The sequence below is a fragment of the Triticum dicoccoides genome, chromosome 4B (assembly GCF_002162155.2).
Source record: "Triticum dicoccoides isolate Atlit2015 ecotype Zavitan chromosome 4B, WEW_v2.0, whole genome shotgun sequence".
NCBI classification, from domain to species: domain Eukaryota; kingdom Viridiplantae; phylum Streptophyta; class Magnoliopsida; order Poales; family Poaceae; genus Triticum; species Triticum dicoccoides.
Window position 1 is genome coordinate 493,622,111 of NC_041387.1, and position 13,953 is coordinate 493,636,063.

Consider the following 13,953-nt stretch of genomic DNA (forward strand, 5'->3'; position numbering starts at 1 on the left):
TAACTCCCTTTGTCTGTCGGTATGTTACTTACGTGAGATTCGATTGTCGGTATCTTCATACCTAGTCCAATCTCGTTACCGGCAAGTCTGTTTTCTTGTTCCATAATAAGTCATCTTGCAACTAACCCCTTAGTCACTTTTCTTCGAAGGCTTCTTATGATGTGTATTACCTAGAGGGCCCAGAGATACCTCTCTGATACACAGAGTGACAAATCCTAATCTCAATCTATGCCAACTCAACAAACACCTTCGAAGATACCTATAGAGCATCTTTATGATTACCCGATTATGTTGTGACGTTTGATAGCACATAAGGTATTCCTCTAGTATTCGGGAGTTGCATAATCTCATAGTCGAAGGGATATATATTTGACATTAAGAAAGCAATAGCAATAAACTGAATGATCATATGCTAAGTTCAGATGGGTCTTGTCCATCACATCATTCTCCTAATGATGTGATCCCATTATCAAATGACAACACATGTCTATGGTTAGGAAACCTTAACCATCTTTGATCAACGAGCTAGTCTAGTAGAGGCTTACCAGGGACATAGTATTTGTTTATTATTCACACATGTATTTCAATTTCCGATCAATCCAATTATAGCATGAATAATAAACCTTTATCATGAATAAGGAAATATAAAATAACAACTTTATTATTGCCTCTAGGGCATATTTCCTTCAGTATCCCACTTGCACTAGAGTCAGTAATCTAGATTACATTGTAATGAATCTAACACCCATGGAGTCTTGGTGATGATCATGTTTTGCTTGCGGAAGAGGCTTAGTCAATGGGGCTACTACATTCAAATCCTTATGTATTTTGCAAATCTCCATGTCTCCATCCTTGACGTTTACACAAATGGAGTTGAAGCATCTCTTGATGTGTTTGGTTCTCTTGTTAAACCTGGATTCCTTTGCCAACGCAATTGCTCCCGTGTTGTCACAAAATATTTTCATTGGACCCGATGCACTGGGTATTACACCCAGATCGTATATGAACTCCTTCATCCAGACTCCTTCATGTGCTGCTTCCGAAGCAGCTATGTACTCCGCTTCACACATAGATCCCGCCATGACGCTCTTCTTGGAATTGCACCAACTGACAGCTCCACCATTCAATACAAATATGTATCCGGTTTGTGACTTAGAGTCATCCCGATCAGTGTCAAAGCTAGCATCGACGTAGCCATTTATGACGAGCTCTTCGTCACTTCCATAAACGAGAAACATATCCTTGGTCCTTTTCAGGTACTTCAGGATGCTCTTGACCACTGTACAATGATCCACTCCTAGATTACTTTGGTACCTCCCTGCCAAACTTACGGCAAGGCACACATCAGGTTTGGTACACAGCATAGCATACATGATAGAACCTATGGCTGAGGCATAGGGAATGACTTTCATTTTCTCTCTATCTTTTGTAGTGGTTGGGCTTTTTGTCTGACTCAATTTCACACCTTGTAACACAGGCAAGAACCCTTTCTTTGACTGATCCATTTTGAACTTCTTCAAAACTTTATCAAGGTATGTGTGTTGTGAAAGTCCTATTAAGCGTCTTGATCTATCTTGATGCCCAATATATAAATAGCTTCACCGAGGTCTTTTGTTGAAAAATTCTTATTCAAGTATCCTTTTATGCTATCTAGAAATCATATATCATTTCCAATCAACAATATGTCATCCACATATGATATTAGAAATGCTACAGAGCTCCCACTCACTTTCTTGTAAATACAGGCTTCACCGTAAGTCTGTATAAAACCATATGCTTTGATCACCTCATCAAAGCATATATTCCAACTTCGAGATGCTTGCACAAGTCCATAGATGGATCGCTGGATCTTGCACACTTTGTTAGCACCTTTAGGATCGACAAAACCTTCTGGTTGCATCATATACAACTCTTCTTTGAGAAATCCATTAAGGAATGCAGTTTTGACGTCCATTTTCTAGATTTCATAATTATAAAACGTGGCAATTGCTAACATGATTCAGACAGACTTAAGCATCGCTACGGGTGAGAAAGTCTCATCATAGTCAACCCCTTGAACTTGTCAAAAACCTTTTGCGACAAGTCGAGCTTTGTAGACAGTAACATTACCATCAGTGTCAGTCTTCTTCTTGAAGATCCATTTATTCTCAATGGCTTGCCGATCATCGGGAAGTCCACCAAAGTCCACACTTTGTCCTAATACATGGATCCTATCTCAGATTTCATGGCCTCAAGCCATTTATCAAAATCTGGGCTCATCATAGCTTACTCATAGTTTGTAGGTTTGCCATGGTCTAATAACATAACTTCCAAGACAGGGTTACCGTACAACTCTGGTGCGGAACATGCTCTGGTTGACTTACGAGGTCCAATAATAACTTGATCTGAAGTTTCATGATGATCATCATTAGCTTCCTCTCTAGTTGGTGTAGGCATCACGTGAACGGTTTTATTTGATGTGCTACTTTCCAATTCGAAAGAAGGTACAATTACCTCATCAAGTTCTACTTTCCTCCCACTCACTTCTTTCGAGAGAAACTCCTTCTCTAGAAAGAATCCATTCTTGGCAACAAAGATCATTCCTTCGGATCTGTGGTAGAAGGTGAACCCAATAGTTTCCTTAGGGTATCCTATGAAGACGCACTTCTTCGATTTAGGTTCGAGCTTATCAGGTTGAAGCCTTTTGACATAAGTATCGCATCCCCAAACTTTAAGAAATGATAGCTTAGGTTCCTTGCCAAACCACAGTTCATATGGTGTCTTCTCAATGGATTTAGATGGTGCCCTATTTAATGTGAATGCGGTTGTCTCTAATGCATAACCCCAAAATGATAGTGGTAAATTGGTAAGAGACATCCATATCTAATAAACTATGGTTACGATGTTCGGACACACCATTACGTTGTGGTATTCCAGGTGGCGTGAGTTGTGAAACAATTCCACTTTGTTTTAAATGAAGGCCAAACTCGTAACTCAAATATTCGCCTCAGCGATCAGATCGTAGAAACTTTATTTTATTTGTATGATGATTCTCCACTTCACTCCAAAAATGTTTGAACTTTTCAAATGTTTCATAATTGTGTTTCATCAAGTAGATATACCCATACCTACTCAAATCATCTGCGAATGTCAGAAAATAATGATACCCATTACGTGCCACAACACTCATCGGATCGCATACATCGGTATGTATTATTTCCAACAAGTCATTAGCTTGCTCCATTGTTCCGAAGAACAGAGTTTTAGTCATCTTGCCCATGAGGCATCGTTTGCAAGTATCAAATGATTCATAATCAAGTGATTCCAAAAGATCATCCGCATGGAGTTTGTTCATGCGCTTTACACCAATATGACCTAAACAGCAGTGCCACAAGTATGTTTCACTATCATTATCAACTTTGCATATTTTGGCATCAATATTATGAATATGTGTATCACTACAATCGAGATTCAACAAGAATAGACCATTCATTAAGGGTGCATGACCATAAAAGATATTACTCATATAAATAGAACAACCATTATTCTCTGATTTAAATGAATAATCGTCTCGCAATAAACAAGATTGATATATAATGTTCATGCTCAACACTGGCACCAAATATCAATTATTGAGGTCTAAAACTAATCCTGAAGGTAGATGTAGAGGTAGTGTGCCGACGGCGATCACATCGGCCTTGGAACCATTCCCAACGTGCATCGTCACCTCGTCCTTAGCCAATCTTCGTTTATTCCGCAGCTCCTATTTCGAGTTACAAATATGAGCAACTGAACCATTATCAAATACCCAAGTGCTACTACGAGCATTAGTAAGGTACACATCAATAACATGTATATAAAATATATTTGTTCACTTTGCCATCCTTCTTATCCGCCAGTTTTTGGGGCAGTTCCACTTCCATTCCCTTTGCACTAGAAGCACTTAGTTTCTGGCTTGGGTCCAGCTTTGGGCTTCTTCCCGAGAGTGACAACTTTCTTGCCATTCTTCTTGAAGCTCCCTTTCTTTCCCTTACCCTTTTTCTTGAAACTAGTGGTCTTGTACACTTAATTCTCCTTCTTGATTTCTACCTCCATGGCTTTAAGCATTGCGAAGAGCTCATGAATCATTTTCTTCATCCCTTGCATATCATAGTTCATCACAAAGCCTTTGTAGCTTGGTGGCAGTGATTGAAGAACTCTGTCAATAACACTATCAACTAGAAGATCAACTCCCAGCTGAGTCAAGTGGTTATGATACCCAAACATTTTGAGTATGTGCTCACTGATAGAACTGTTCTCCTCCATCTTGCAGCTATAGAACTTGTTGGAGACTTCATATCTCTCAACCCAGGAAATTGCTTGAAGTATTAACTTCAACTCTGGAAACATCTCATATGCTCCATGAAGTTTAAAACATATTTGAAGTTCCGGTTCTAAGCCGTAAATCATGGCACACTGAACTATTGAGTAGTCATCAGATCGAGCCTGCCAGACATTCATAACATCTGCAGTAGCTCCTGCAGCAGGTCTGTCACCTAGCGATGCATCAAGGACATAATTCTTCTGTGCAGCAATGAGGATAATCCTCAAGTTACGGACCTAGTCCATGTATTTTCTACCATCATCTTTCAACTTAGCTTTCTCTAGGAATGCATTAAAATTCAGGGGAACGGTGGCATGGGCCATTGATCTACAACATAGATATGCAAAACTATCAAGACTAAGTTCATGATAAATTAAGTTTAGTTAATCAAATTACTAATGAACTCCCACTTAAATAAACATCCCTCAAGTTATCTAAGTGATACATGATCCAAATCAACTAAGCCATGTCTGATCATCATGTGAGATGGAGTAGTCATCAATGGTGAACATCTCTAGGTTGATCATATCTACTATATATATGACTCACGTTCGACCATTCGGTCTCCAGTGTTCTGAGACCATGTATGTACATGCTAGGCTCATCAAGTTTAACCCAAGTATTCTACATGTGCAAAACTGTCTTACACCCGTTGTATGTGAACTTAGAGTCTATCACACCCGATCATCGTGAGGTGCTTTGAAACGATGAACTTTGGCAACGGCACATACTAGGGGACAACACTTTTATCTTGAAATTTAGTGAAGGGGTCATCTTATAATGCTACCGCCGTTCTAAGCAAAATAAGATGCATAAAGGATAAACATCACATGCAATCAAAATATGTGAAATGATATGGCCATCATCATCTTGGCTTTTGATCTCCATCTCCAAAGCATCGTCATGATCTCCATCGTCACTGGCTCAACACCTTGATCGCCATCGTTGCGTCGGGGTCGTCTCGCCAACTATTACTTCTACAACTATTGCTAATGCATAGCGATAAAGTAAAGCAATTACATGGCGTTTGCATTTCATACAATAATTAAGAGACAACCCTAAGGCTCCTGCCGGTTGTCGATATTACAAAACATGATCATCTCATACATCAACATATATCACATCATATATTGATCATATCACATCACAACATGCCCAGCAAAAACAAGTTAGACGTCCTCTACTTTGTTGTTGCAAGATTTACATGGCTGCTACGGGCTTCTAGCAAGAACCGTTCTTAACTACGCAAAAACCACAACGGTGATTATCAAGTTTGTTGTTTTAACCTTCTTCAAGGACCAGCCGTAGTCAAATTCGATTCAACTAAAGTAGGAGAAACGGACACCCGCCAGCCACCTTTATGCAAAACAAGTTGCATGTCAGTCGGTGGAACCGGTCTCATGTCCATGGACATGTAAGGTTGGTCAGGGCCGCTTCATCCCACAATACGCTGAATCAAAATAAGACGTTGGTGGTAAGCAATATGACTATCACCGCCCACAACTCTTTTTTGTGTTCTACTCATGCATATCATCTACGCATAGACCTGGCTCGGATGCCACTGTTGGGAAACGTTGCATGGAAAACAGAAACAATTCTACGCACACGCAAGATCTATCCATGGAGATGCATAGCAACGAGAGGGGAGAGTATGTCGTCTACATACCCTCGTAGATCGTAAGCGGAAGCGCTTAGTAATGCGGTTGATGTAGTCGAAATTCTTCGCGATCCAACCAATCGAGTACCAAACATACGCCACCTCCGCGTTTAGCACACGTTCAACTCAGTGACGTCCTCGCCTTATTGATCCAGCAAGATGGCGAATTAGTTGATGAGTTTCGGCAGCACGACGACGTGGTGATGGTGGTGGTGATGCTATCTCCGCAAGGCTTCGCCTAAGCACTAGGAAAATATGACCGAGCGACGAAACTGTGGAGAGGGCACCGCACATGGCTAAGAGATTGTGGTGGGCTATGTGTGGCGCCCCCTCCCACATATATATAGGTGGGGGAGAGGGGAGGCAGCTAGGAGGCGCCCCAAGTGGGGCCGAATCCCACTTGGGCTCCTACCCCGAGCCCCTCTCCCCCCCCCCCCCGCCATGTTTGTGTGCGGGAGGAAGGCGGGAGGGGCCAACCCTCCCCCTTTCCTTCCCCCAGGGACGGCGGCCAGGGAGAGGGCGTGCCAGCCCCCTTGTGGAATGGTGTGTCCCTTCCCTTGGCCCATAATACCCATAAACCTCCCGAGGGTGTCCGGAACCCCTTCCGGCGATCCGATGACTACGTGGTGCACTCCAAAACTCTTTAGGTCTCCAAATAGTATCGTCCTATATATCAATCTTTACCTCTGGACCATTCCAGAGCTCCTCATTATGTCCATGATCTCATCCTGGACTCTGAACAACATTCGGTCACCAAATCATATAACTCATATAACACTATATCGTCAACGAACGTTAAGCGTGCGGACCCTACGAGTTCGAGAACTATGTAGACATGACCGAGACACCTCTCCGGTCAATAACCAATAGCGGAACCTAGATGCCCATATTGGCTCCTACATATTCTATGAAGATCTTTGTTGGTCGAACTTTATGACAACATATGTAATTCCCTTTGTCTGTCGGTATGTTACTTGCCCGAGATTCGATCATCGGTATCTTCATACCTAGTTCAATCTCGTTACCGGCAAGTCTCTTTACTCGTTCCATAATATTTCATCTTGCACCTAACCCCTTATTCACTTTGCTTGCAAGGCTTCTTATGATGTGTATTACCGAGAGGGCCCAGGGATACCTCTCCGATACACGGAGTGACAAATCCTAATCTCGATCTATGCCAACTCAACAAACACCTTCGAAGATACCTATAGAGCATATTTATGATCACCCAGTTACGTTGTGACGTTTGATAGCACACAAGGTATTCATCCGGTATCCGGGAGTTGCATAATCTCATAGTCGAAGGAATATGTATTTGACATTAAGAAAGCAATAGCAATAAACTGAACGATCATATGCTAAGCTAACGGATGGGACTTGTCCATCACATCATTCTCCTAATGATGTGATCCCATTATCAAATGACAACACATGTCTATGGTTAGGAAACCTTAACCATCTTTGATCAACGAGCTAGTCTTGTAGAAGCTTACTAGGGACATAGTATTTGTTTATGTATTCACACATGTATTTCAGTTTCTGATCAATACAATTATAGCATGAATAATAAACCTTTATCATGAATAAGGAAATATAAAATAACAACTTTATTGTTGCCTCTAGGGCATATTTTCTTCATGATTTGGATCCATATTTTTCATGCTATGGTTAGATTTATCTTAATTCTTATTCCGTAGTTGTGGATGCTTGTGAAAGGGGGCAACCATAAGTGGGTTGCTTGTTCAAGTAATAACAGCACCCTAGCATCATGCACCCACATATCAAATAATCAAAGTAGCGAACGTGAATCATATAAACATGATGAAAGTGACTAGATGATAATTCCCATGTGTCCTCGAGAACGCTTTGCTTATTATAAGAGAAAGTTCCGGCTTGTCCTTTGCTACAAAAAGGATTGGGCCACCTTTCTGTAGCTTTATTACTATTGCTACTTGTTACTTGTTACAAATTACCTTGCTACAAAACTATCTGTTACCGCTACTTTTAGCACTTGTAGAGAATACCTTGCTAAAAATCGCTTATCATTTCCTCCAGCTCCTCGTTGGGTTCAACACTCTTACGTATCAAAAGGACTACGATTGATCCCCTATACTTGTGGGCCATCAAGACTTTTTTTCTGGCACTGTTGTCGGGCAGTGAAGCACCTTTGGTAAGGAAACATTTTTATTATGTGCTGAAATTTACTGTCACTTGTCAGAATGGAAAACAATCCTTTGAGGCCTTGTTTGGGGTATCTTCACCTCATTCGAAAACAATAAGAATTGCTCCTCAACCTACTGAATCTAGTAAAAATATTTATTATGATATTCCCTTGGGTATGTTAGAGAAAGTACTAGCTAATCCTTATGTAGGAGATGGAACAATACATCTGGTATGCACTTTATCTATATAGATGAAATTTGTGGATTGTTTAATCTTGCAGGTCTATCCAAAGATGGAGTTATGAAGAAAGTATTCCTTTCATATTTGGGGGGGAGCATTTACATGGTATTGGCTATTGGATGATACTAGAACATGGGATTGGAACCGGTTAAAGCTGGAATTTCACCAAAAAATTTATCCTATGCACTTGGTTCATTGTGATCTGAATTATATAAATAATTTTTGGCTAACCTTTCAGAGTATGAAAAAAGGAGATTACTTAAAACTCTGAGGAAAGCATCGTACCGCTATTGGATATACTCTTGATGATCTTAAGGGCATTATAATTTCGTGATATAATATAATTTCTAACTATACAGTTTATACACACACAAAATACCCTAATCCTTTTTTCCTTCCTTGAATCCTTTAGTTTTAGTTAGTTCATGAAAAAATTTATACTATTAATTTCTTTTTATCCATAATGGATTTAACTGGACCAATAGATGAGATTCTTATGCTATTTGGGGGATTTGTTCTTCTACTAGGGGGTCTAGGAGGAGAGCGGCGATAGAGTGCCCGGGCTCGCCTGGTCCTGGTAGGTGTGCCAATAAGGCAGTGACACGTGCATGCATGTAATCAATAAGGGCGTACAGAGGAAGGTGTGATGCGATCATTGAACAGGATCATACGGAGACGCCGCCGTGAAAACGGGGGTAACTTCACGCCCAGCTTCTGTCTGCTCTGTTGGTACATGTCCGCCTCGAAACGGTACGTAACATGTCACAGAGTAACGTCGTTTTCCATGGGTTTCCCATGCTGGATCTAGCCGGCGGCAACTCCATGGTCCGCAGGGAACCCACTGAAACTCTAATATGTACCCCCTCTAAGTCCAGTATGAACGATGCGGATGACTCAACACTGACAGTAGAAGCGGATTTAAACAGTACTTGCAAGGGGACGGCCCTGTCAGCGCCAAACTCAGAGCAGTCAACTGGCAAAGACGATCCTCAGGTGCCCGGCTGGACCAAGAGGTATATGTGTTCGACACTGCGTATGTAGTTCGTATATCCTGACTCATCCCTGAAAAAATGAAAGGCAACCCAACAAACACATGATTCTTCAGAAGTTGCATTCCGAAAATTGGAAAGGGCTTAGGGAGCACACAGTTTTACAGTTAGAATTTCTTCATCTACCTTGAGAAGATGTCACATGTTATCTTAGGGAACCTGCACTTCCATTTCTCGGATGGACAATGCCATTTCGGAAAAAAATATTGAGGCAACTGAATAATGTTGTGTGTAACTGCAACACAGCCTCTTGGTGGACAATATGCCTCTGCTCTGCTCCTGCAACTTGAACACATAATGGGTCCAGTATATGAATCTCCTTGAGCATATCCCACATGTATGCAACCCATCCATGCTCAAGAATGACAGGAACGAAAAACTGCAATGATAAAACAATTGCATCAGGTGCGTGCGTGCGTGTGCTTCATGCCGTGATGTCATGATTGGCGTGTGCAAGTTGGAGTTGTACCGCTTTTATGTACAAAACTTTCTCCCCTGCAAGAGCATGTGTCTATTGAAAACAAATGCAAGATAGGGGCAAAAGAACATCTACTAACCGAGAAATCAGGTTCGAGCACTTCCCGCCACATGTACTTATTGACAGATTGTGCGCCCACATCAATCTGATGAAACCTCCTCAAAGCAAGTGCAGCTACCTCGTGATCAAGTCGATGCACCCTGAGCATCTGCTGGTGAACACATACAGCGTTCACCCTCAGAAACCTCGGGTGTGCGTGAACAAACCATACACTTTATAAGACAAAAAAACAGCCACAATTCAGATATTGGTGTCGCCAAAATAGAAAAATGTATCATGCACCCAGTGCCAGCTGCTTTGCTGTAACATCAACATGTAAAATGATTGAGACACTCCCTCTTAATAAATATGTTTTTTCAAAGCAGCATGAAACATGTTTCCCACACAAAAAAATGTGACCCTCTATGATTAGCCACTAGTTTCAATACCTGTCCATGTAAAAATCATTGCCTCCAAATATCCATGTGTGGAACTTATTCACCAATGGGATTGGTGGGGGCTGTGGGAGGCAACCACTTAACCATTGCCAGTGAAACTTGCTGACATGACATACCTCCTTTTAGGCAACTTAGCCTCCGTCTGCCCAAAATAAACAACATTTGGCTCTGGATCGCCATTGTCTTAGAAAGAACGGACGGTGTCGAGCACTGCTTAGGCATAAACTGTAATTCTGTCCAACATAATGTTTTTGTCCTCAATGGCTCGGTGCTCCTTCACAGGATTGTTATACACAGGGCCGCATCATCAAGATTTAATGTCTTCAAATATGAATCTGCATGAAAAAAGATTTTATAAAACCGTTAGGCTGTCCTTGATTCGGTTCTGTGCTCTCATGCTAGAATGAACTTTTTTACATCATTCGGTCTCGTGTCTGAAAAAAAAGGGAGGCCAACAAAAAGGACACATAAACACACCTCTCATGCCAGATTGAACAACACAAGGCCTCTTCCCTGCATTCTGGTTTCTACAATCCTTTATACAGCTACCACCTGCATCACACAAGGTTGGCATCGTAAACTACAAAAAGAAAAACTGTACACTTTCAGCTCACTATGACATCCACACATTTTACTATAAGCGATTTACATAGCAACAATACCTTCGTCATCAGACATAACAAGACGACGGGCCACCATGGATACAGTCCTCTATTTTGTACCTTGCCCCGCTGCATCACACACAAAAAAACACGAAAACATGACAAGAAACACAAAATCAGAGCACAAAAAAAGGGATGCATGACTGACTACCTACATGACTAAAACCAATTTGTACTACCACTTACAAAAAGGGATGCATGCCTGTCGCTTAATTGGATTAATTTGACAAATACGTCTTGCCTCCAACCACCTGACGATTTTGCTTTTGTTATTTTTTTTAAAGATGACCATCAAACTTAACCTTTAATTTCATGCATACTAAGCCAACAAACACACTTTCATTATGAATATTAGTTGCACAAACCAAGGGTACAACACACACTTAAACCTGGTCGCTACAAAAGGTACGCCATCAGCAAACACCCACTCCAGCTGCATCTACATGATTTGATATACTTGACAGCTAAACTAGGATTCCCTTCATCGCAGCTAACACCTAAGCAAGCACACGCATGACCACATCGGCCACCACCAACACAAGGATTGCAACGCCAATGACGAGGTTCACCACAGAGACTACCAAATTGATGGATGCAGCATCAACACCAGCGGTCCCCTGGCGCCCAGCAGGAGGGAGCGCGGCGAGAATGTATCCTGCAACTGCACTGACTGAAGAATGAACTGCGTGCCCTCCGGCAAGCCATTCTGCTGCCCATGTGGTGCATGCGGCAGCTGCATATCTTGAACTCCCAGTCCTTGTCCGCCTTGCTCCTCCGGTGGCTGGATTTGCGTCAATTGTGGTGCGGCAGGGCCAAGCGAAGCGAGATGGTCGGCGTAGCCTTGCTGTCACCGGTAGACATCGCATCCCCCGCGGGACAGCTGAATTTGACCGGCGAAAAAAGCTAAGAAATGAGATATTCAACGGATCCGACGAGAGCGATGCAGAAACTAGATGCTTACGTTGTTATTGCGGGAAAGTCCTGATTGGTAGGGGCGCCGGATCACCACCTTTATTTGCATCTGCCATCTCCTCTCGCACTGCTGTACCTTGCTCCGGATTTGGGGATCTGTCGCATATGTCTTAGGGTTTGCTCTTTGATTTGGGGATCGATTGGTCCAGACTGGCCCCCCGTGGTAGCTAGTAGTGACGACCCCGTCTGGACCTCCGTTACACGTTTCTACGGGACATAACGTCGCCGCTGCTGCTTGGACGTTGGTCGCCCCGCGCCGTACAAACGTCATCTCTCATCGTCCACGTCTCGCATTAATTACCCGTCGTCTACTATCCTAAAATACTGCACTCGCTTCATATCCCAGGCTGATGGACGCCCCGCGATATCGTGAGCAGGCGAGCCCGGGCACGCCAACGGATTTTTGGGTCTAGGAGTAGTATTACTTACCAACCCCATTTATTCTGCCTTTTCGCTGGGATTAGTTCTTGTTTTTATATCTTTATTTTATTATTTTTTTATTAAATTCCTACTTTGTAGCTGTCGCACAACTTCTTAGTCCCACTTTATGTCAACACAAGATTAATATGGAACCTGATGCTAAACCGGTCGTTGATCATCAACGACGCTTAAATCCTAAGATGAAGGATGTGATAAGAACTGAAATATTAAAGCTTCTTGAAGTAGGTATAATTTATCCTATATCTAATAGTAGATGGGTAAGTCTTATTCATTGTATCCCTATGAATGGAGGCATTACTATTGTTCCTAATGATAAAATGAACTTATCCCGCAAAGAATTGTAACTGGTTATAGGATGGTAACTAATTTCAGGAAACTAAATAAAGCTACTAGAAAAGATCATTACCCCTTTCCCTTTATTGATCAAATGTTAGAAAGATTATCTAAGCACACACACTTTTCCTTCTTAGATGGTTATTCTCAAATATATGTATCAAAAGAAGATGAAGAGAAAACCACCTTTACCTGTCCTTTCAGAACATATGCTTATAGACGTATGCCTTTTAGTTTATGCAATGCACCTGCTACCTTTCAAAGATGTATGACTGCTATATTCTCTGATTATTGTGAAAAGATTATTGAGGTAATCATGGATGATTTTTTAGTTTATGGGACTCTTTTGATGATTGCTTAAGCAACCTTGATCGAGTTTTGCAGAGATACAAAGAAACTAATCTTGTCTTGAATTGGAAGAAGTGCCACTTTATGGTGAATGAAGGTATAGTCCTTGGGCATAAAATTTTTGAAAATATATTGAAGTGGATAAAGCAAAAGTGGATGCAATTAAGAAAACTCCATGTCCTAAAGATATCAAAGGTATAAGAAGTTTCCTAGGTCATGTTGGTTTCTATGCCTCTTAATAATCTTTTGCAAAAGGATGTTCCGTTTGTTTTTATGGTGATTGTGTAGAAGCCTTTGAAATATTCAAGAAATCCTTAATTTCTGCATCCATTATTCAACCACCTGATTGGAAACTACCCTATGAAATTATGTGTGATGCTAGTGATTATGCTATTGGTGTTGTTCTAAGACAATGAGTTAATAAGAAATTGAATGTTATCCATTATGCTGGTAAAACTCTAGACAGTGCTCAAAGAAACTTAGACCTTATATTATTGATTCTAAAGTTACTATTCACACCGGTCATACTGCTATACAATAGTTTGATTTGCATATTGTTGATATAAAAGGAGCTGAAACTCCTCTAGCAGATAACTTTTCTAGGATGGAAAATGTTCTTGATGACCCATTGCATATTAATCATAGTTTTGCTGATGAGAAATTAGCTGTTGTAAATGCTTCTTCTTCTTGTAATAATCCTTGGTACGCAGATTATGCTAATTACATTGTTGCTAAATATATATAATACCTAGCTACATATACCAACAAAAG

The 13,953-nt window shown here is 41.2% G+C and overlaps 1 long non-coding RNA gene across 1 annotated transcript; it reads right to left on the bottom strand.

Moving 5' to 3' along the window:
• Positions 1 to 9,373: 9,373 nt before the first annotated feature.
• On the bottom strand, positions 9,374 to 10,419 carry LOC119293784. The gene is made up of 3 exons (XR_005143213.1): positions 10,009 to 10,419; positions 9,578 to 9,830; positions 9,374 to 9,464 (listed from the first exon to the last, which is right to left on the bottom strand). It is a non-coding gene; the product is annotated as an uncharacterized LOC119293784 (long non-coding RNA).
• Between the last annotated feature and the right edge of the window lie 3,534 nt (positions 10,420 to 13,953).